Source organism: Bolinopsis microptera, chromosome 4 (genome assembly GCF_026151205.1).
Source record: "Bolinopsis microptera isolate Bmic1 chromosome 4, MBARI_Bmic_1.0, whole genome shotgun sequence".
Taxonomy (NCBI): Eukaryota; Metazoa; Ctenophora; class Tentaculata; order Lobata; family Bolinopsidae; genus Bolinopsis; species Bolinopsis microptera.
Genome location: NC_087075.1, coordinates 13,771,061 through 13,796,355, shown reverse-complemented (window position 1 = coordinate 13,796,355; position 25,295 = coordinate 13,771,061). Strand labels below are relative to the sequence as shown.

At 38.1% G+C, this 25,295-nt stretch overlaps 1 long non-coding RNA gene across 1 annotated transcript; it reads right to left on the bottom strand.

Moving 5' to 3' along the window:
• Positions 1 to 17,632: 17,632 nt before the first annotated feature.
• Positions 17,633 to 24,863, bottom strand: LOC134813855 (uncharacterized). Its single transcript, XR_010160066.1, has 3 exons — positions 24,767 to 24,863; positions 24,544 to 24,651; positions 17,633 to 17,845 (listed from the first exon to the last, which is right to left on the bottom strand). It is a non-coding gene; the product is annotated as an uncharacterized LOC134813855 (long non-coding RNA).
• Between the last annotated feature and the right edge of the window lie 432 nt (positions 24,864 to 25,295).

Genomic DNA, 25,295 nt, shown 5'->3' with positions numbered 1-25,295 from the left:
CTTCATCTTAACTCAAATTGGGAGTTGGACAAGACTGTGCGGTCCCATTTCAGACCGATTAACATCGTGGTGCAAACCCATGGTGTCAATATTAAAACCACGACGTAGCGGTGTACGACATTCCTTGTCTTCAAATTCAAGAAAGCAAACTTCCAGCCTTAAAGAACGATATAAATTGAATTCAATATTGATATAGGAAATACATTTCATTTTGAACAAACATGGAAAAGTTTGCCCTTTTATCGTATTAATTCGACCTTAAACAATTTTTTTAATTTGAACACGAAGGTCCCTTTTTGTATAAATTTAATAAAAATTCATCATATTTCATAAATTCGTTACCGAACGTTTTGTCTCGCCAAGCTAATTACGATACTGTAAAAATATTTCTAAATAACAGATACCTTTGAAGTTATATGACCAAACTAGAATGACTAACAATTTTACCTCAATTCAGCATCATGCCAAAGTCTACCGGATCATGCTACTATTATTATAGTAGCAGATAAGTAGCTTGGTATGAGCCTCTAGTAGCTTGGTTTGACTTTCGTAGTCTGGTATGCGTAAATAAACATGTTTGATGTTTGATGTTACTGTTAGGATGGCCAATTTAGGTGTCACATATGTAATTCGGTGACCAAAATTCATGGCAAAAAAAAGGCGATTTACCGGTCAAAGGTTTTTTAATTTTCTGCATAGAAATTTATGCCATAATATTATGCCATGATCCAAAGGGTGTTTTAAATGTTTGTCGGTTTTCGGATTGTATATTTTCATATTTAAGCTCAACTAAAAAGAAATGTTTAAAATACGAAATGCTGTACGGTATAAACAACACCAACGCCGATAAAAGAGACGACATGATCCCCAGGCAGTGTAGTTTTTGAATTCATGAGTCCGTTATAATTATATAAAAGTCCGTTATGAAAAAGATTTTTATAATATCAGATTAAAAATTATATACTCATTGAATATAATTAAATATATCATAACATATTTTAAATACCATATTTACATAGATTATCCTTTTATAATATTTATATTACTCTTTTACAATATACAATAACAAATTAATTCTATCGTTTTACCCTATTATAATACTAGTGAAGCTGGTCTACTAGTATGTACTGACGGGATTCCATTGTCGAAGTTAAAAAGGTGCAAAAGTATGAACCCGCTCAATCGAAACCCCAATCAGCCCGAAACAAAATTGTCAAGCTAACAGCCTGCCGAGACCAAGAGGAATTTCCTTAAGTGGTGACTGTCGTTATCAAATTAGACCTCTCACATACTTCAGATAGAGCTGCTGCTGTGATAAATTACCGTGCATACTGCATACCTACTACAGCCTCAGGCTTGAGGCTACAGCTATGCAAAAAAACACCCATTATAATGCACGTACCGTGGGTAGATTTTAAAAACTTGAGTTATTTTGTCAGGGTTTAATCAGTGATATCTAGTAATGCTATTAGTTAAAGTAGTTATAGCCGTGTCAGTGATAACTGAGTACCATTGAGACCCTAACTTTCATTTAAATTACAAACAGCAGGCGCTCATTTGGACGAACCATGAAAAATGTATGTAATTTGCAGCGTATAAAAAACCCATAAATATGAATTGAAATTAAAAATATCGTTTAGAACATAACTTCGAGACATGTACCTTAACGGACATAATTATCACGGACATTACTTTCACGTTGAAGACCTTAACGTGAATAAGTATGTCCGTGAAAATGTCTGTGGCATTAAGGTCCGTGAAAAGTCCGGTAATTGTTTTCATTCATTTTAGTGTGTGTGTCCTTACATATGCGTAGATATGTGTGTAGCCGATAACTATATTAGCTTTAATTAGTATTCTAGGACAAATCTCAAATATAATCTCTCCTCAGTCACAATCATTTGATTCTAGAGTTTAAAAAAAAAAAAAAAACTTATTAAAAATCACCAAAAATTTTCACAATCTTTTGGAAATTTTTGGGCGGTCATGAGCGTGAATAATTGTGTCCGTGAAAAATTTGGTCCGTGAAAAACTTGTACGTGACAATTATGTCCGATAAGGTAATAAAAACATACTATCAATGAACATTCACGCGTGCCAATACCAGGCAATGTAGAAGTGCAGGTGCAAAATTGCTCAGTTATCGAAGACGGACAAGCCATGAACAGGTCACGGAATTTATCTGATCTAGATACAGCTGTACTGCAGCTGCTGAAGACTTACAAGCAAAGTTCATGGCTACAGAATTGAAGTCTATTAGATACGGAGATATTAACGTTAATGTGTGCGACGTGTTGTCATGGCAACGACTTGCTGCCAGGACACTACAGCAGTCAAACAATCTACTTATTCCTGCACGTTTTCTGCAGGACAGCTAGAAATATAACAGAGTGCTATGAGAATGTAGATGTCGACATTCTGCGAATAGTGCTCCTGGTATAGTTGACGGGAATGGTTGAGTAAAGTAATAACGGACGCTAGAGAATAACGATAAATAATAAAGGGCGATAAATAATAAAGGCGACTAAAGTGTAAAAATGTATAGATAGTGACGGAAACTTGCGTACAGCAATAACCCAATGACAATCTTGAATCCTAAACTAAAGTACTACATCGAATAGATGGTACCTCAAACTTAAGTATAACACCGAACAAATAAAACCCAAACAATAAGACAGATTTTGTAACTGAAAACGCGAAGCTCAATAAAAAATCAGTGTTGTATCCACCGTGGGAATTTCATATCGGCAGCGCAGCATCTGACAAAAATGATCAATCGGCAACAGCGTTCGGTGGCAACAGCAGCATGAACTTAACTGTAATCCGTGAAACTTTTACAACTGTGCACTAGCTACAAACACATCAACAACAAGAAACTAGAAAACTGTTAACAAATCTAAGTTTTAGACCGCGAACCGCACCTAATGAGACAGCCTGACAGGGCTCAATCAGACCAGTATACTCCGTTCTGTCATAATAATATGTTCTTCACAAAGTCCTGTATTGTAGGACTGTATTGTACGTGATCACACGATTACGTGATTGGTGTGCTTTGTATGATAACACCTAACTGATGGTGGATTTTAACAGGTAGGTTGTTGGCCGGCGGCTACCCTGTTGCGACCTTATGTCTAAGGTTTAACAGGACCAGCGAGATAATATGTTGTTGAGAATTGGTTCTGCTAATTGAGTAATTGTGTGCAGCTGCTGTAGGTGAGATCAAAAGTTGTGCGCAGCTACTTATAGTGTGACGGGTTCAAAAATAATAAGATTAAATTTAACGATACAAAAACACAAATTCAAGCCACTTAAACAAACTAGATCGGACAACATAGGAAACACCGCGGTGTCTTGGTAGAAAGAGGACAAATTGACAACTTTCCACTAAGATATGTGTAATATGTTGGGCTCATATCTTGGTCGCCCAAGTCTCGGATTATCTCAATGCAGCACACGACACTGCATAATGTTATTTATGTTGTCATGGTAACAATATACATACCACGTGGTCAAGTGTCATGTTGTCATGGTAACACAAACCATGTGATAACTGTTGTCATGGCAACAGTATAAGTTGTCATGTGACAACACGTTATATTATGTAGTCTTGGCAACAACAAGATAATATGTAACATCATCACGTGTCATGACTCAGACTAATATAGTAACTTAGTAACAACAGACGCCCACGTGTCCTGACGTCTCACACCACGTGACATGACGTCACTCAACATAGCCTAACCCTACTGCGTAATAACAAAGTACCCGTTATGTTGAATAGCCACACAGCCTCCCATCTGGTCTACGTCCAACTCACTTCACAGCTTGCGTTTTTAGCAGGTTTTATACGGCCTCCCCCCACTCTGCGTGAAGTGTCGACAATGAAAATTTCTCGGTTTCTCCGAAAAGACTCTGACTGATAGTGGTGACGTGTAACCATGGTGAGTTTGGTGACGTGTAACCATGGTGCCGTGTAACCATGGTGACGTGTAACCATGGTACCGTGTAACCATGGTGACGTGTAACCATGATGCCGTGTAACCATGGTGACGTGTAACTATGGTGCCGTATAACCATGGTGACGTGTAACCATGGTGCACGTGTAACCATGGTGACGTGTAACCATGGTGACGTGTAACCATGGTGACGTGTAACCATGGTGACGTGTAACCATGGTGACGTGTAACCATGGTGACGTGTAACCATGGTGACGTGTAACCATAGTGACGTGTCAAAACAAGTATTTTCTCCAGTAGCTCTGTAATGATCCAGATCTGGACCAAGATGTCACCTGTTTTTTAAGGGTTCTGATTATCATTTTAAGGTTTACTCAGTATTTGTGGTGACTATGTGGTGACTGCATGTGGTTACTAGATTGTTACTAAATGGTAAGTAACTATTGACTAAGTGGTGGTAACTAGGTGATAATTAGGTGGATTACTTTGCTGTAACAAGATGGACTCCAAAATAGTCTGAAGAAAAACAATCCAACAAAAGCTTTGAAAAGGTACGTAGTCAATGTTTTTACAATATCAAATTTAACAACTCGTTATTACACTAAAGCACTGAGTACAAGTTAGAACTCTAAATTCACGAGCTGCACGACCAACTAAGCTGTTACCTGACCCAGTCTGGAGGAGCGTGAAAGTTAGGGCCGGGTTATAGCTGAGTATACTGAGGCTCCTCGTGGTGGTGGGAGTATTAGGCAGGTAATTATCCCTAAACGATTAGGATATCACTCACAGTAGTTAGGTATACGCGTTTTCTCTAAACGCTAGGGATATCAGCGGCCGGCAAAAACTCTATTTCGTGGTTTTAAAAGTGCTTCCTTCAATTGCCTTTCGTGGACCGGACAGACGAATGTCGAGCGTACATATTTTCGTCAGGTAAGTCCACTTTGTAGTCAGACAGCAGCTAGATTAGGGTGCCAATCATGCAATGCCAATATGCCGGTATCCATCATTTTGGTTTTTTATGTGGTTTTTGCTCGTTTTCAACGAAACGTTTAAACTCGTTTCTGAGCCAAGATAAAGTTTTCAAATGCTCAGTAAAGACGACTTTAATACCTTTATATTCGGAGTATTTAAAAGTATTATGCATTTTATGTAATCTTGTCATTCATAATTATGTTTTTGTTTCCTAAAAAGCAGGTCAGTTGCAAAATGAATCAAAAATAATCTCGATATCAGTATACTACTGGTCATGTCTAGTCTAGGAATAAAAATAATATATCACCTGGTTTCAGACATGAATAGTTTCATATATAATTTCGGTACTCAGAAAAAATGATATGACCCGTCAAAATGATCGATTTCATTAAATAAAATATAAAATTCCAACGCGCCAATAATTCTAATTAATGTACCAAAATTAATACAGTTACACGGTGAGACAACACCATTAGGAATATTCAGCAACAAACTACTTTTATATTAGTCTAAGTCTCAAGAGTTATCACTCTCAAAGTTATGACTTCATGTCTCGGGGTTTAGACTTTAGGGCATCTAACCGTAGGGCAGCGCGCTACAAAACAGGACTCTAGGGTGTGTAGATGTGAAAAAACAGGCACTCTTGGGTGGCGAAAAAAATCACGGAGTTGTTTAACATCAATCTTAATTAATAACTTGCATAAGCCAAAGCAAGTCAGTTCTGCACCTTTATGCTACTAATGGAGTAATGGGGTCCGGACTCGTCGGATGTCCGATTCCTCTTATACATTCTCGCAACTTCTACAGTAACAAATGACAGATCAACTTAACTTCGCGATTATCCGGGGAAGAACCTGCTCCACTAAGGGTTCGATACTCAAAACAAAATGAATCAGAACAAGCAAGATTGAATCCACAATTGTTAATTAAGAGAGCATGCTCTGTGAAATCGGTCTGATTCGCTGTGGGTAGGGCTGTGATTGTATCAACCATGTGTACAAAGAAGATATTTGAATGGACTCGATTTTTACTGGTAAACAATTCGGAAAATCATGAGCCGGCATATAGTGCTGGAGCGGGTATGACCTACAGACCACCGCTATAAACCTCTGATTCAGATTGTAATTAACAAAATTCTAATTTGTAACTCTTTTAACTCTTATTTAACTCTTAGAACCCATGCGCATATCAATCGAAAATATGGGGACTTACTGTCGCCGCCATAGAGTCCTGTTTTTCACCTTAATATAATATTTAAGTATTTAATCACAGTTATAACTATACTAACTCGTGTAAGCCCGAAATGAGCCTATACTTTGTACCTACGATTTGTAGGAAGCACATACTAACATACCTTCCTTAAGAACCTGATGAGTACCAAGCAGAAATTACGATTGCTTGATATGCAAGCTCAATCTCGATTCGGTATATATATGACAATTAAAATTATTAAAATGTTATTAGGTTGAAACATATAAACAGGAAAATGCGAAGGTATTCAGAATAGTATTACTATTACTATTATATATTCTGCTTTCTCAGTATTTGGTGATACATAAATTATATCTCCTGTCTTCAGCTGTTGCGGGTTGCCATGAAATACTGATTTAAGGCATCTTCTTTACTTACCGCTCAAGTATTTGCTGGTTATCACAATTAGTAAATTACAATATATATAGTCTAGTTAAGTCTAGCAGCTTCTTTCCAACTTTTTATTTTGGGTAAACATTTTTCAAATTTCATTGCAATTACTTTAGTAATAAGCCGACGGGTTGGTTATACAATAGCACTGTTGAAACTTTAAGCTGGAGATGCTAATTTATTTAATGTAAAGGTATTTGACGCCTAATTTTAAATTTCAGCGCCAGGGGTGTCGATACAAATTTATATAAGTAAACAAATTTATATATTAGGACGCAGTGAAATTATATCAGACCACGATGTATGGGGACTTGCCACCCCATGGCAACATTGAAATATATTGACTCTGTTACATCGTTTCCTGTTAATATAAAACTTCGTTACAAACTGAACTGGGATCTGGCAATACTACACCTCAGATCAATCTGGACCTTTGTAAAATAAAGTTATAAAATTACAAGCCTCTCATAAGACAGATTAAATGGCACATTGTAGATGCACTTAGAAATGCTTGAAAAACTAAATCAATTCTAGGGCTGTGTCCTTGATAATTAACAGCCAACTTCGTTGAAATTCACATTAATTATGCTCTAATTAAGCACCAAATAGGTTGTCAAAACTTCAGCTTCTTCACCAAGTTCCTTTTAGCTAAACAATATATCTAATGGGTTTATGAAAATTGATTTATTATTTTAATTATAGGAAAGGGGAGAGCAGGCCATTATAAACACTAACAGTAAACTATTATGTAGTATATAATATAATAACAGTCGTACACACTCCACAAAGGACGGTTTAGAAACGTTCAAATCATTTATAACAAACTCCACACTCCACAGTTTAACTAGCATACATCAATGTATAACACTTGGATATATCAATACACAAAATACGCTGTAATCCAGCTGTACTACAAGAAAATTAATATCCTGAAATTTTCAAGTGGAACAGGAAAGAGATCACTACAGTTGCACAGGGCGACCACAGATCCAAAGAAACAGACGATAATTGTTGATTCTGGTGGGGAGGTGAAGCACATTTATTTGACATGTGACAGCAATTCTTGGGTTTTGTTGGTCAATAGTGGAAGCAGATTGGTTTATTGCTGTAACGTTTCAAAAATATGCCTCGCCTCCCCACTAGAATTAACATCTATAAAGTTTGTCAACAAAAACGGTTATCTCCAATAAATCATTGCATTAAGTCCTTTATTATATTCTACAAGAGTCTCAATGGCGAAGAAAAGTAGGCTACGAATTATAACAGTTAGAAAAAAAAGAGAAAGTTCTAGATCACCAAAGAATTGCAAAAACATAACAGAATATTTATCATAAGTAACACCTTCATATATATTAGTAATAAGTAATAAGTAACACTTGATTAAATGTTTGTTTGAAGATGGCGTTTTCATGAGACACGTATAATGGATATAGATTTAGAAGGAGCAAGTGATCTAGCTAGTGATCGTAAGCACTGGGGAGAGATGATACGACACAAACGGGAGTTCATTGGTGCAGGCCACTCGAATGATTGAGGAGACCTAATCAAGTACAAGTAAGTAAGAAACACCTTTTTTGGCAGTCGAGATTAGTGCCGGCTGAAAATCTGTGGTCTTTTCGTAGATAGAAAGTTTAATTGCTGTCTTAATATAGAATTTAGAAATTGTAATCAAAAAACTGTATTTGTACCATAAAAATAAGACTCTAATTGAATATATGAACATTTCAAGTTATTCTGTACCATATTGGAAACTGTGGTCAAAGATTTGGTCGCATCGCAAGAACGAAAAGCTAAAAAGAAATAAAAACACCAAGATCCAATCAAAACCAATAAACACGCTAATTTAATTTACACCTTCTTCTGAAATGAGGTCGAGGTGGTGTGATTTGTGGTGACGATATATCCGTGTACCAATTTCAATTATCGGAAAATCCACACTTTCTATTTAAATTGATATAATTTATGGAAAGTTGGAAACGGAGCTCCGTGAACGGCCTAGGGCTAAATTTAGTCTTTTTTATGCAAAATTTTCATTCCTATTAAGATAATAATATATTGAAATCAAATCCATTAAAAATTCACAACTCAGTGTTAAAATCGCTGATACATTGTATCATACCACAAATATTAATAGTTATCGATGAAAACGTTTCTCTTTGTCAGAATGTTCCGCCATCACAAAGCAGTTTCTAGGAATCTCGTCCTATGCTGATCTCTTCTCTCTCTTTGTATCGTACCTGCGGGCATGGAGAAGTGTTAGGTATGATTACTTCAGGGGATATAGAATTATGGGCGCTAGAAATTACGTAGAAGTCGAAAATTCTAACGGACATTACGTGGGTTATACGGAACCCTTTACATGCAGCACTCAACATAGATAAAGTCTGACAAGATATGGGACGTGACCCGGTGACCTGATGCCTTAAGGTTTTAGGTTAAAGGTAGGGACTAGGGCTTTGGTGCGCTAGGGATTCGGTCTGCGTACACATAAATGTCAAATAAAAGTCTCAAAAGAATATAAAAAGTGTAATTAAAGTTACCTCGACGACAAAGACACGGGAAGATAATCAGAATCCTCGTCTTCAAGAAATTCCTAAAACTAGACACAGTCAGGCTGTACACAAAAAAGTTGGAAAGAACGTTGATGTTAATGATTTGGGCGGCTATTCTGTAGAAGACTCCGGAAAAAGGCCCTGTAACCAGCTCTTTATTTTCTACTAAAGGTTTAGCTATAAGGTACACAGTCATGGGAAGACAGTTTACGGTGAACAAAGTTGCAGTAAGAACAACAGTCGTGATTCCTTGCCAGCGTAGACTTTCTTGAGTTCCTCTAACAACTTTCCTTGCTTCTTTTAGCAGTAAAATTGTTGAAACAATGATTACGATGGTTGGAGCAAACAGCACGAGTATGGCTACTGTTGGTGATAGTAATCTCCATATCCTTGCCGAGTAACGATAGGAAGAATTATACACCCTGTAATCGAAGGTGACGTCACCAGGGTCTATAAGAAGATGTACTATTGGAACTGTGAGGAGTGTGAACCAGATCACTGCACAAACCTTGTGTGCTTTTCTTTTGGACCAGCATCTTGCTCGGAGGGGATATTTTAGTGTCAGGAGCTTCCCCAATGTCATCGCACTTACAAGAGAGGCTCCAGCGCTAGTGCAAAGGTAACTTATAAAAAACCGAAAGAGGATCGGAGCTCTACTGGAACCTTCGCTGTTGAACATGGCTGAAAGGACGCTGGGGAACAAGCTGAACGCTGAGTTAAGCAAGTCACATGCAGCAATATGCTGGATGAATACTACCACTGTCTTTTGGAGGTGAATAGCGTTATATTTGATGGAAGCAACAAGAATAGTGGTGTCTCCCGCAAATGAACACAATACCACAAGCAGGAGCCACCCCGCATATAAATACCTCTCACTGTCGCTCTTTATACCGAACTGTGTGTAGTTAGAGTAGTTGTACGACATGGTAACGAAGAAAAGGTAAACGGAATACAGATTGGATAAATCAATGTAATAAGGTAGTACATAGTTGTTACTTTATTGCTGGAAATGCTTAGTTATTTACTCAAGGTACAGTTACGACATAGGATTCTCATTCTAGAAGTAAAATATAATATAGTCTCCAATATACCTCTATATTTCTAACAATATAGGTTTATTTACAGACCATTTTTGCTTCGGGACGGAGGCAGTTTCTTAAAATAAGTTAGGGTCGCAGAAAGCTGAAATTTGAAAATTTCCTACCGGTAGGACATTTTCAAAATCTTCATCCCACCAACGTTTTCTCCGGATATACAGCTTTCAGTGCCTTGATGGTGACTTGTGGCACTCTCACCGACCTCACTGATTGGTCATTGGTCAAAAATTCAGTCAAAACCGCGAAATTTCGGTCAAAGAGACGACAGAAAAGCTTTTCTTCACAAATCTTCCGAAATCCCTTTATATTCTGAACATTTTCCGTTTACCGAAGTTATTCTTTCGTAATTTTAGTACCACAATCGTGTCTTGTGTCATCCTCAGTGACCTTGTAAGATGGTCATTCAAGAAAAATTCGGTCAAAACAGTGAAAGCATTAGATATTTTGAAATCAAGTCTATAACAGTAACACAAACATAACTCAGCACAGACGAAATGGCCTTAAATTTGAGATAATGTTCTTTGAACTAAGTCCTTTTTATATCTTTTCAAATTTATCAATCTTAAACAAAATACCAGTATTCAGTCCAATAAGGAGCAACTCTTGAAATTGCTAAATCTACATTTTGCCATATCCTGACTCTACATACACCCCTTCATTGTACAAACAGCAGTGCCAGTTGATGTGCACCTACACATGTTACAGTCCATCCTGAACGAGTCCCCAACGTAGTAAACAATCCCATTATGCCGACAAACCGCCACATCATCACCACTACTACACGTCTTCTTCGTGCACGTAACAACCCCATCTTTAGTGCACCTACACTTGTTGCAGTCCATTCTGAATGTGTCTCCAGCGTAGTAAGTAACATCATTGTGTCTACAGACCGCTACAGTCTCACCATCACCACCACAGGCCCTCTCAGTGCACATCACTTCCCCCTTCTTAGTGCATCTACATTTGTTACATTCATCCTTGAACATGTCCCCTGCACGGTATGTTTCTCCGTTGTGTTCACACGTTTTTTTTCTTTTTCTTGCAGAGACCACTGACATTAAAACCAATGCTAGTAGGAGGAGTATTGCTGTCTTCATCTTGATTACGTCGCTACTGTGAGAAAAAATAAAATAAAGACTCACTAAATTGGAATAACAACCAAATATAAGCGGTTACTGAGTACAAAATGGTCGAAATTCGAGTATTGTGAAAAATTACGCATGCTCATGTCTTAAAGTAAGTACATGATGTTACGATGTAATGGTTAAGGATACAATGTAGTGTAATTTTTTGCTGCTGCTAAATAAACAATTTAATGCCAAGTTTGCCAACAATACTGTAATTAACAAGTAGAACTTTTACCGAAACACACACAAAAGGAATGAGCGAGTTAAATGGAAGAATTAAATGCTTACACAATTCAGGAATTGAATTTTCTAACAAAGGAATCATATTACCTAATGTAATCGGGATATAAAACGTATCGTTAAGGTTTCGTCTTACCATCTTGTATTTAGACCGCGGCATACATATTTAGCTGATGGTTAATGTACATATGTTTAAGAATTTCGACGGTACTACGATGTTTTTAGTTTCTACAGTAGTGCTAAGATCACCTCCCATGCTAAAGGTCCCGGGTTGAAATTCGGTCTGATACAAATCGGCCTGCAGTCACCAAGCTGTGAATTGGTACAGCTTTGGCTGGTGATAACACTCCTTTGGTTCATAGGACTAACCTCATACTAGTATACTAGTATTATATTAAGATGAATACCTTGGCACGGAGTGGCTTAGGTTACCAAAGTGAGATAAGCACCTCAGGCCATCCCAATTCCCAACCCCGCGGGGGATCCCTCTGTTGGAAATTCAATTCCTCAATTCAGTAATTTGTTTGTGTATGTTTTATCGCAGTCCTTTTACATTCCTTCTTACAGTAGCGACGTCGGATTACATTGTAACATCATATACTTATTTTAAGACAATATGAGCATGCGTCATTTTTCACAATATTCGAATTTCGACCATTTTGTACTTACTAACCGCTGATATTTATTGCATTCTTTCTCACCGTAGCGCGACGTAATCAAGATGAAGACAGCAACACTTCTTTTACTAGCATTGGTTTTAATGTCAGTGGACTCCGCAAGAAAAAGGACAAAAACGTGTGAACACAACGGAGAAACATACCGTGCAGGGGACATGTTCAAGGATGAATGTAACAAATGTAGATGTACTAAGAAGGGGGAAGTGATGTGCACTGAGCGGGCCTGTGGTGGTGATGGTGAGACTGTAGCGGTCTGTAGACACAATGATGTTACTTACTACGCTGGAGACACATTCAGAATGGACTGCAACAAGTGTAGATGCACGAAAGATGGGGTGGTTATATGCACGGAGAAGGAGTGTAGTAGTGGCGATGATGACGTAGCGGTCTGTATGCATAACGGGGTGAGGTACTACGCTGGAGACACGTTCTGGAGGGACTGTAATAAGTGTAGGTGCTCATCAACCGGAACTGCTGTGTGTTCAATGAAGGGCTGTTATCCTGAAATAATAAAATGCGAAACTGAAGAAGATTTCGAGATTTGAACAGTGCTCCTTGCGCTGTATAATACTGGCATTTTGTTTTGATAGATTAAATTTGTGAGGTATAAAGTGGACTCACTCTCAGTTTAAAATATTGGATTTCATTTCTCCCCAGTAACGATTAAAATAATTAATTTCTGAACTCAGTTGAACAACTACCTACTGTTCTACATCCACATTTACTACCGTAGTAGTACCACTAAAGTAGTACTACTGAAGTAATAAGGAAGTAATATTTCATTTACAATTGTTATAAAATTATCAGTTATTATAGCTCTATAGCGATTTTTGATCGATCTGGGCGTGAGAACTATCTTATTTCACAATATAGACCCCTGGTAAGCAGAACTGAGCTTCACCGCCCAGGAGATGGCTCAATACCATACTAGCATTATAAAATTGTTATAAAAAAGTACTCACTTCAATAGCAAATATCTTAATGAAGGAGCAAGCTCAGAAAACTTTCCGGTAGATTTTCGGAATGCTTAAAAGATTATATAACAGTCTAACCTCAACATGACCTCGAATTTTGAATTAAATACTTAATTGTGTAAAATCGACTCGAAAAGTTGTTATTTTGTCAAGCATCAAGTTAAAAAACGCCTAATTTGATGACATCGTCATCATCAAGTGATGATAATTACGTCAAAATATTTTTCATATAATTTTAGCTACAGTTCAAAGTTCTTCTTCTTCTTCGTAGGGGCTGTGGTCATTATCACTATTGGATAGATCGTGACCACTTTAAGATAGAGCATTGGAGCCCTGTGCTTACCCCAGTAAAATATTAATTAGTGGAGAAAAAAAGTTAAACTTTGTTCTCTCCGCATTTAGTGAATAGTTTTGTTGCTTGTATGAAGCCGATGATCCTTGGTAGTGAGAACTTGTCCACATAGTAGAGGCTCTTACGGGCAAAAAGACGTGTTTTCTGCTACGAGTTTAGAGACCTAACCGCTAATTGGACACAATAGTATGATGTCTAAGGATCGATAATATGTTAAGAAGTATAAATTTGGCCTTATTAGTCACGTGCTATACCAATGCGCGTTTTAAACTTTGACAGTCTATTACTCTAAGGCAAATAGAGTAATTATATTCATATTTTGTCAGCAATAAGATCACATTATTTTCTATTTAGTGTGAAAATATGAGCTAGAACGGACATAATCTCGCTGAGTTATAGCTGTTTGAAATTTATGATGAACGCGCGGGTGCCAATTGATAACAACTAAATGCTTTTGCGCGTAGTGCGCGTCGAAAATTTGGCAAAAACGCTTGCGGAGTGACAATATTCAAACTTCGATAAAGTATATGAAGTGGGTACTTCTCGGAAAGGAAAAATTTAGGCAAACACGATGTGACTATTTTTGGGTTGATTTCATACAACTGCAAAAATTATTCAAACTTCAAGCAAAAAAGTCAAAATATTTACCACTTTTTTGGATTTTTACCCGCGTAAAAACAGAGGGATTCTTAAAATTTTTAAACCATCTTGTGCGGCTGTGTTTTAGCTATTTCCATGCAAGTTTTGCCGACATGCCAACAAAATTAACTTGTTCAAAATATCAAAAAACATGGTTTTTTGGCCTATTTTTTGCCCAAAAATCGGTTTTTTGCGATTTTACCCACGACGTAAACTCAGTCCAATCATCTCGAAACCACTTTTAATCGATTCTATGGTCAAAAATACGTTTAGAAAGGTGTGTCTGGGGTCCCTAGCGTATCGAGCAGACAATGCCCGTAAGAGCCTCTACTAACATATGTCTGTCACACTACTTAGTGCTGGCGTGTATTTTGTGCACCATTTCAGGATTAGACAGGTTCCTGTTAGCATAGTATATATATCTAACATTCATCTAACTTATGACTATGAGAGAATATATTTTGCTCTTGAATAACTGTGTTGAGAGTTATTTTAGTTTCTGTAGCGATAAATTAAAGTACCTCTCATTTTTTCAATTTAGAAGTTGAAGACATTAAACACACTAAATTTTAAAACTCTTTTACAGTTTTACACGAAAAATATTACAGATGTATAAATGAAAAAATTATACTTTTATCGTTCTTTATAAAGAAACCATAAAAGTCAATCGCACATTGTACAATGTACAATATGCAATATACAATGTAAAATATACAATGTACAATATACAATGTACAATATATAATGTACAATATACAATGTACAATATACAATGTACAATATACAATGTACAATATACAATGTACAATATACAATGTACAATATACAATGTACAATATACAATATACAATGTACAATATACAATGTACAATGTACAATATACAATGTATAATGTTCAATATACAATGTACAATGTACAATGTACATCAGGATACACGACTGTCTTCCTTTTCCACTCTACATGCCTCTACAAAACCTCCTGGTGCACATAGCCCTCCCTGTTTTCGTGCACCTACAATTGTTACACTCGTCCATGAAGCTGTCCCCCGCGTAGTAAGTCACCCCCTTGTGCTCGCACGTTACACTGACAGCACAGGCCATCTTAGTGCAGATAGCAACCCCGTTACGGAGACACCGGCACCTGAATTATTTAAAAAGTTATTTAAAAAGTTATCTAAAAATTTATTTAAAAAGTTATTTAAAAAGTTATTTAAAAATTTATTTAAAAAGTTATTTAAAAAGTTATTTGAAAAGTTATTTAAAAAGTTATTTAAAAAGTTATTGAAAAGTTATTTAAAAAGTTATGAAACCATACCAGCATACGGCTTTCAAGCTCTTTTAAATAGTGATCATTGAATTGATTCACCCTATTTTCACTGTAATAAATGGCATAAAATTAAAATGTAGGTTGACTGACTTGTTACACTCATCCAGCCAGGAGTCACCCGGAGAGCACGTGTCTCCTTGTACAGTCAGCACGGCTAGTGATCCAAGGAGGAGAAGGAGGGTTAGCTTCATTGTTTCTGTTATACTTAGGAGAAGTTTTGGTTTTGTTAGGGTTATAACTTTGTAAGGTTTTAGTATGAGAAATTGTGAGGGCCTAGTGGGCAAAATATTGTAGTTTGCACCATATTTTGCTTTTCAAATTGAGCTGGGAAATTCGTTTATTTGATAGTTTAAATGATGTGTGCAAAATCGCAAAATATGTGCGAACGAGTTTGCATTTTCATTATGAACGATCTTAGAAATTATGATGCAATATATGGGTGGTAATATGGGTGGTACCTAAGCACCGCTTATTTAAATGTCAGTTTTTCTAAGCAATTTCTTAGGTCCTGTAATTTGGTCTGTAAAAAAAAGGTAAATCCGTTGACACCTAGACTAACATAAAACCAAAATAATCTCAAGATCAATTTCAAACTAATTTCGTGTAAAGGTGAAATAAGAAATATGAGATTGCCTCACTCGATCATAATTTCTGTGGGTATTTATAACGGCACAAAACAAGTAATTAACGATGAAGGAGTTGGGTGGAGGTGGAACGGAAAATAATTGTATTATTGTCCGGTCTTAATTGTATCAAGGGTTTCTGCAAGGTACAAGGTTATCAATTTCTTATCGTAATTTACCAACGAGGGCAACTTCCCTGCAGGCCTCGTGATGTGAATCAAATTATTACTGATAAGAGTTGTGAACTAAAATTTTGATTTGTTTATCCCGGTTCACCTTTTCTAAATTATGATAAGTTCTATTGGTGGAGCTTCAATTTGACATATGATAACGGCTGAGGAGATTAAAGAATTTGTGCAAAGATATGAGATTTTTCCCATGCAAATCATATTTTGCAAATACCCTGACTTAAAATTTATTAAACTTAAAATTTAAAAGATGTCGACCATGTTTATAGGTTGGTGTTTTATCAATAAATTGGAGTCAGGAAGGCAGAATTAGACTTCTGATTCCTCAAAAGAGCATTAATCGCGATAGCAGCAATATTTTAAAAGCTATGAATTATGAAAGGAAAGTCACCATTTCTAACTTTCTAAGTCAAACACCGACGACACGAAATAGCACGAACACATGTTATACAATTACCATGTCATTCGATTTCTACCAAACTAGACATTCGATTTATATATAATACGACTATTTTAGTATGTAAGGTTATACATCTATATAAGGTTATACATCTCCTCATATGGCCACATGAATAACGGTATCATAAGAACATACATGGTTGATTAGAAATATGGTGATTAATTAATTAGAAATATGTTGGATTATTTAGCAACTGTGCTGGGTTAATTAGCGAATATGCTGGGTTATTTAGCAAATATGCTGAGTTTATTAAAAAAATGCTGGTTTATTAGCAAATATGCTGGGTTATTTAGCAAATGTGCTGGGTTAATTGGCGAATATGCTGGTTTATTAGCAAATATGCTGGTTTATTAGCAAATATGCTGGATTAATTAGCAAATATGCTGGATTAATTAGCGAATATGCTGGATAATTTAGTAACTGTATATCCATGCTGTGTATTGTGTAAGCAGTAAGATCATGACGTCATCTTACATTTGATTTTGCAGTGGGCATGGGTGCATAATGATATAAACACTAAATTCTTTTGCGTGTCAACAGTAAACATCAGTACAGTAGTATTACAGCAGTTTGTGACTTCAAAACTATAATGTCTTAATGTTTACTGTTTACTGTTTAGCCATAATATTGCTAAATTTAGTGACCTGTATAACATGGAACTGTATATAATAGGGAACTTTAAATTTTGTAAACTTTTCTAATGAATGCGAATGCTTTTAGACTAATTGTAAAACAAGTGAGACAAGGTTTTCTGAAATAGTAATTGAAATCGCTATAACAAACTAACAACTTGAACATTCGATACGAACTTTGAGCTTTTGAATAAAGTTTCACTTATAAGCGTTTACTTATGAAAACTTAAAATAACTGTCACGAGTCAAACTGAAATTAGATTTAAATATAAATATAATTGTTCATGTCCCTCCCGAAATCCAGATCTAATATAGTAATCATCTCTCGACGAACAGCTGTCCAAACTCCAAATTATACCTGCTTCCATCATTCTTCTAGTCTAATTCTCTGAAGTAAAGGATGTTACCAAAACATTCATTATAATTACTTAAAAATTCAACATATTGTAGCTTAATACATTTATTCTTTTTGTCTGTACGACCGCCCATGTGTAAATCAGATAAAAGCAAAGGGTGTACATTGTATAGGAACCATAGTAACGAGGAGGGAAAGTGCACTTGCAATGATTATTGTACCGAAATTTTGATCGATTTTGTGATTATTACGTTATACGTTTAGGGTGTTTAGGATATTTTTGATGCTATAAAAACTGCAACTTTCAAAATATACTATTAGCTTCCTGATCCCTGCGACCACGGGCTTTCTAGTTTATAATATAATTCGAAAGATTATGTTTGTATGTACGACCGTCGACCACCCACGTGCAAATTAGATGAAAAATATAAATAGGAAGTTAGGTAAAAGCAAAAAGTTGCATACGAACAGTTTTGGAGTCATCGTTGTTAAGTAAGCCGAAAAACCGGTCGAAAATAAGCCGTTTGTTAAAATTCTAAAAAATACGTGGAATACGTTTGATTATATTACTGAGGTATTATTAGTTATTCGTTAGCTACTCATAATTGCCAACAAAAAGTTAAAATAAAACTTCGGCAGGCCCAGAACCCGGGTGCTGCAGATTAAAAGTGACGCCCCAATCGACTAAGCCACGAGGTCTTGTACTACAGTAACATATTATTTATATCTATAAACTCGCGTTTTTAGCGTGTTACTGCTAAATGCTCATATTTAATGAATCGATGGTCGAAATGAAAGATTTGAACGAAGTACGCATGTCGCATATAAACACTTTTGAGAAATACGTACGGTATTCGTGTGCCGTACGTTTATAAAGTTATAAGATACGCTACATAGGTAATTAGCATCCTTGGTTGGGGTGCGCACATGCACGTGAAAAGATTGTTGGAACGGCATATTGATCGGTTTTTTGGTAATTATACGTTGCAAGGTTAGCCCGTTGGAGAACAAAGTGAGACAACTTAGGGTTGACCTCAATTTGCTCAGGGATGCAGTTGATGAACAAAATAGAACTCTCGAGATCATAGCCAACAGAGAGATTCAATCACTACAGGAAGTTAGAGCCGAGGTCGCAGACAGCGTCAAAACGTTCGAAAAAGCGAGTAGCACCTCCAAGAGGCGATTTGAAGATCTAGAGCTCGAGCAAGATAAACTGAAGAAAGCTCTTAGAAGCACGGTAAGTTCTGCTAAGAATGAAACGATCGCCTCAATCGATTCGCTTAGGAACGAGTTCAACAACGCTTTTCAGTCACTTGACACTGTAAGCTCATCTAACAGGACAAGAATTGAGGCCCTTGAGACCAACCATGAGAATGTAGCAATTGTCCTTGCAAATGACGTACAGCCCGTTGTAACGCATATAAGCAAACCTGACACTGCTACCCGGGACGTTCAAAGTAATGGTCCGAATGCAACAGGAACCCCTACCTGGGCCTCAATATCGGCAGCTAACAGCGGAAATCCGTTTACAAAAGCAGACAAACGTAACAACAAAAACCACCGTGAGAGAAAACCGAGCCAAAGTGAGCGGCTACAGAACGGCAGCAGAGGCAATAAACGCACCAACTCACCCACTGTTGGGGGACGAGACGGGTCTCAAAATGGTGGCCGCATGACAACTGTCCAGAACGAACAAGCTCAAGAAGAGCGCCCAGACAATTCTCTAAATGATAGCCGCATGCCTCATCGGCGTGAAAATCATGTACCATCCTCAACTTCACAATCTCGGGAAGTCGGACCAGGCACAGGAACTGGAACCAGGAACTCTCATATCTATCGTAGGCACACGGTACTTCTCATACACGATAGTAACTTTGACAAGTTCAATCCACGTAGTTTCAGTTCTCAATTCAATGTGCACCAATTCGGGGCATCAAGTCTCGAAAACCTAGCAAAGAAACGAAAACAGCTCAACGAGAAGTTGAATAAGCTACGACCAGACTGTATTTACGTTCACCTGGGTATCAACGACCTTACGAAGAGGAAATGTATCCCATCTGGAGCTATCCACGAACTCGCAGAGTATCTCCTGGAGACCTGCAAAGCTCAGATATGTTTTTCACTTTTCATTCCAACCTCTAATGACAAGAAAATGAACGAGCGAATCAAAGCTGTTAACAACGAAATTAAAAGCAATGTTAGCTGGTTCCACAGACAAAGCGAAACCGCTCGTTCACGCATATTCACGTTTGCTAACGACCTGGTCGGCAACCAGAACATTTATTCAATCAACACTGGATTCACCCTAAATGACAGAGGCGAAAAAATGCTCTACGTCAGCCTTCGTGAAGGACTTAAGAAGACGATGCGCATTCCTCACCAGAGCCACGATGGAAATCCTCGTCAAAAACGCAGCTCGAACCGTTTCAAAGATGAGTAAAAACCGGGACACAAGCAATTGCCTTAGGCTGATGAGCTGGAACATCAACCATCAGCGTGACAAGTTTGAAGGTATCAAATTTGAAATCGATGAAGTTCAGAAGCTCCTTAACAGTCACGACGTTATCTGCTTGCAAGAAACTAAAGGGCAAGTTTCTTTACGTGACTTCAAATGCTTCAATGCTAACAGGACAGGAACAAACTCAGGCGGTGTATGTACGGCGATTCATAAACACCTAGCAGCTGGAGCTGTTAGAGTCCACGTTCCAGATTGTGACGACATACTCATCGTCAAGCTAAGAGCCAAATACTTTAATCTTGACAAGGACCTAAACCTTATCAATGTATACGACTCGCCAGCACACGGTTCGTATAAAAAACGTATACGTTCGAATACCGAGGAATACATCACTACCTGCGAACAACTTGAGGAGTGCCTATCCAGGATTCCCGACACAGAAGATGCCGCCATACTTGGAGATATGAACGCACGGACCGGTACTCTGAAAGATTTTCTTATTCCCTGCGAATCTAGGAATATACATGTCGATCTCGACCCTCCTCAATTCATAACAGCCTTGACACCAAGAAACAATCAGGACCGAACTTTGAATTCGAATGGCAAACCGTTCATTGAGCTTCTCCAAACAGCAGGGATGATAATTCTTAATGGAAGGACTATTGGAGACATTTTCGGTAGCCATACATGCATTCAACGTCACGGAGCCAGCACTGTTGATTACATCTGTGTCTCACGAGATATCCACCATCGGGTTAGGTTCTTCCATGTGGGCGATATCACACCTTACTCAGACCACAGACCGATATCAACCGCCCTCACCACAAACCATGGGGTGAATCTTCTTGATGACAACCTCTATAAAGAACGTGAACGGAAACTAGCACCAGTGCCGAAGCCCTTCAAGTGGACCAAAGACACTAGCACTGGGTTTGGTACATCAGAAAAGTTCAAGTCGGCCCAGAATGATGCCCAATTCATGCAGAAGGTCGAATCGCTCCTAGCAAATGACATCACCTGCCCCGAAGACATTCGAAAATACAATGACTCTGTGATTACAACCTACATTAACCTAGCCAGCCAGGTCACTACCCAAAAAAGTGGCCGTCTTCACACTAACAAAAACAAATGGTTCGATTGGGACTGCAGAAAGGCAAAACGTCAAGTTTGCAAGATCGAAAGAGTAAAGAACAACCCCTACATTGATCCCATGCTAGTGGAACCTACTCGGGCTAAGTTTTACCTCCGAAAAAAGGAATACAGGGTTCAAGTTCGATCTAAAAAAGGCGCATATCTCTTTCAACTGAACGAGAAAATAAACAATGGCAATGACATCAACTGGTCTGCTCTGAAAGATCTCTCGTCCTCCTGTAGAGATCCTGAGACGTTCGATCTGTACGACCTATTTGCTTTTCACAAATTCTTCAACGACCTCTACAACCAAAAGTGCAAGGATCCATCCCACCGTGAACTTCAAGCCCACAACGCAAGCAATGATGGGAGCAGCCACCCTGACCTACCAACTGAAGTGGAAAATCTTAACATGGAGTTCACTCTACAAGAGCTTGAAAAGGTGATCAACAAACTCAAAAACAACAAGAGCGTATCACTGGACCTAATATCGAACGAGATGCTCAAGAACTCCAAACTTTGCCTAAGGAAAGTTCTTCTCAAGTTGTTCAACGGCTGCCTGGAACAGGGGACTTACCCATGGAATTGTTCGATAACCACCCCTCTCCACAAGAAGGGCGACAAACAGAACCCTGACAACTATAGGGCAATAACTGTTGGAAGCTGTCTAGGGAAGCTATTTGCTTCTCTTCTCCTTGAAAGACTTATCGACTTCCGCAAAGTTATCTGCCCCGATTTCCCCCACCAACTTGGCTTCAGAGCTGGTGCACAGTGCTCGGATCACATCCTTACAATTACCACAATCATTGAGAAATACACGAAAAAGCTCAAAAAGAGAGTGTTTGCTTGTTTTGTTGACTACCGGAAAGCGTTCGATACGGTGTGCAGAGAAGCACTCATGTATAAACTCAATCACCTTGGTATCGGAGGGAACTTCTTCGCTTGCCTTAAGAACATGTACAGCAACTCGGTGACCCGCATCAAACTGATCCAAAAACTATCGGAGACCATTGATGTCACCATTGGAACAGAGCAAGGGCATCCAATGTCTCCTGAATTGTTTAAAATATACATCTACGACCTCTCCATCTATCTAGCAGCCCTAGAAGATCTCTCTGTCCCTGAACTTAATGGCTTCCCGGTCAACCACCTGCTCTGGGCCGACGATCTCATCCTTTTAGCTCTCGACCACCAAAGCCTTCAGAAAGAGCTTGACTGCCTAAATGAATTTGCAAGCAAATGGGAGCTATCTATCAACATTGATAAGACTAAAATAATGGTCTTCAACTCAAGCTCGCGGGTGCTAAACTGCTCGTACGGGTTCAAGCTTGGACAGCTCGACATCTCTCCAACAAGGTCCTACTGCTATCTAGGTATCCAGCTCAGTCTCAATGGATCTTTTAAATGCGCCATGAACGAACTTAGGAAGAAGGCGCTTCGAGCATTCTTTTCGATAAAACGCATGGTAGACACCAGAGCTCTGACCACCAAAACCATGCTAAAGCTAATTGACTGTCTGGTGAAACCGGTAGCAACTTACGCCTGTCAGATATGGCTACCCTCGACTCACCTCATGAAAGAAATGGCGCGTGAACCCAGCCAAAGACACAACCTATCAAAAGTTGCAGCAAAAGACAGTCTTGAGACAACACACCTCAAAATGCTGAAATGGGTACTGGGTGTGCACAAGAAAACTAACAACAACTTCTGTTACGGGGATACCGGAAGGATGCCCTGGGCCCTCTCAGTTCTGCCACAATGCCTCAGATACTTTGGAAGACTTTCCAGAGCTTCTTCTGAGATGAACAGTGTAAATTTTTTAGTATCTCAAGCGTTTCAGGAACAGAAAAATCTTAACCTCTCCTGGTACGAGAAACTTAGCTCTGTGGCTCATTATGAAACAGAAGCAGCTCATGGCACCATGAGGGATGTCTTTATCAGTGACTGGAGGGTGGATCTGGGATCGCAAACCAAGATGCAGTTCTACAACCAAATCAAGGAGGAATTTGGAGAAGAGCAGTACCTCAATCTGAAGAGCAGGCAATTCCGAACGAATACAGCTAAAATCCGCTCAAGCAGCCACGACCTGATGATAGAACGAGGGCGTTACACGAAGGAGGCCGGAGTATGGCCAAGAGCATGCAGATTCTGCTGCGATAGGGATCACGTTCTCGGCTTCGAATACCTTCCCTTCTTTGAAGGCACGATTATTGAAGACGAGGAACACTGCCTTACTGAGTGCCCCATGTACCACTCAGTACGATCTTCTCTCTCAGATGACCTCAAAGGGCTTTTACTTCAAAGGAACTACAAAGACATGATGGATTCAGCCCACATAGAAGAACTGGGCAAGTTTCTCAGCAGCTGTCATCGCATCAGAAATCCGAAAAAGACACCAACATCGTCTTCCACTTGATCTAACACATCCGGTAATGATTCCGAGTCACTGTCTTAAGGACATTCTAACTACCCCAGTGTCCCTTAAATGAGTGTTCGAACTGTTTTCATTCGGAGTTACAGTTGCATAATTTACGCCCGTCTTTGAGTTTGTGTGTAATCTTTCTTGATAGTGTATTTTTGACTTTTGGAGTAACTTTGTGAATTTTATGAACCTCTCCTGCATAATTTATTACCTTATCGGTGCATTATTCACTTTTATCCGGTTAAATTATTATATTTGATCTTGTTTCTTTTTCGTACAGATTGTAGTGAAGTTAATTTTTTTACGTGTTTTGGGTCTTATTTATGATTTTCTTATAATTATCTTATTTATTTCATTGATGTATTGTCACGACGGGTCCGTTAGTGTTCCCTTTGACTATTTAAGTTTAATTCCAGTTTAATTCCAGTTTAATTCCAGTTTACGTTGTGTTTAGACTATTAGAGTGTTTTACATTTAAGCATTTAAATCGACTGTATCTTCGGTTCTTACGGATATTTTTGATGCGATCAAAACTTACTTCTATAGAATACTATTACCTTCATCCCTGTGACTACGGGCTTTCTAGTAAGCAAATAAAATTGGATCTTAAGCATTGAACTTCGGTTAGATAACTGTAAACTTGTGCACAAATCTTAAGTTTAATGTCTAAAACTTAGCTGAGTTAGTTAATCAATATATAACTAACTCTATGATATTCACCTTCATGTATCCAGGACATTTCGAGGCCGGAGGGACTATCCTTGAATTCGGTTCCTTTTCGTAGAGAGTACTTTTTGGAGAAGGATTCGTATGTTATACCTCCACAATCTAGTGGGAGAATATTGTATTTATGACAAGGTTGACTCTTACCAGAGAAATTCTGCCTAATAAATTATCTAATCGATATGATTAATGTAATATATAACCGCAAGTATGAACTCACCAGATCGTTTGAGACATTCGTCCTGAGCCACCAAAAGAGTACTGTACTTGGCGGTTCCAGCACTGTATTGGCTCAGAAATTTTCCAAATTTCTTTCTCCAAATAATTCCTTCAAATAAATATATTTATAACTTCTCACAACCAAGAGTACCATTCAAATAAGTTGTCACAATTCTGATGCACGGTTATTATTATTAGTTATAATAGGGCGGGCGCGATAGACAGCATAGTTGGTTCGTGAGTCGAAAAGTGCGTGAAGTGCGTTATGATTTTTTTCGTGCGTTAAAGTGATTTAAGAGCGTTAAAGTGCGTTTGCCTTAAATCTTGCGAGTGATCCTAGGTTTGGATAAAAATTATCCAACCTTAATAAGCTGTTCACTGGCAAAAGAACTAAACGTTATTTAAATGATTATAAATGAATATCACAATTACACTGCTTAAATTGGATTCAAGGAATCGTTGTCCAGTTCTTACGGATGTTTTTGATGCGATAAAAACTCACTACCAAAGAATACAATTACCTTCCTCCC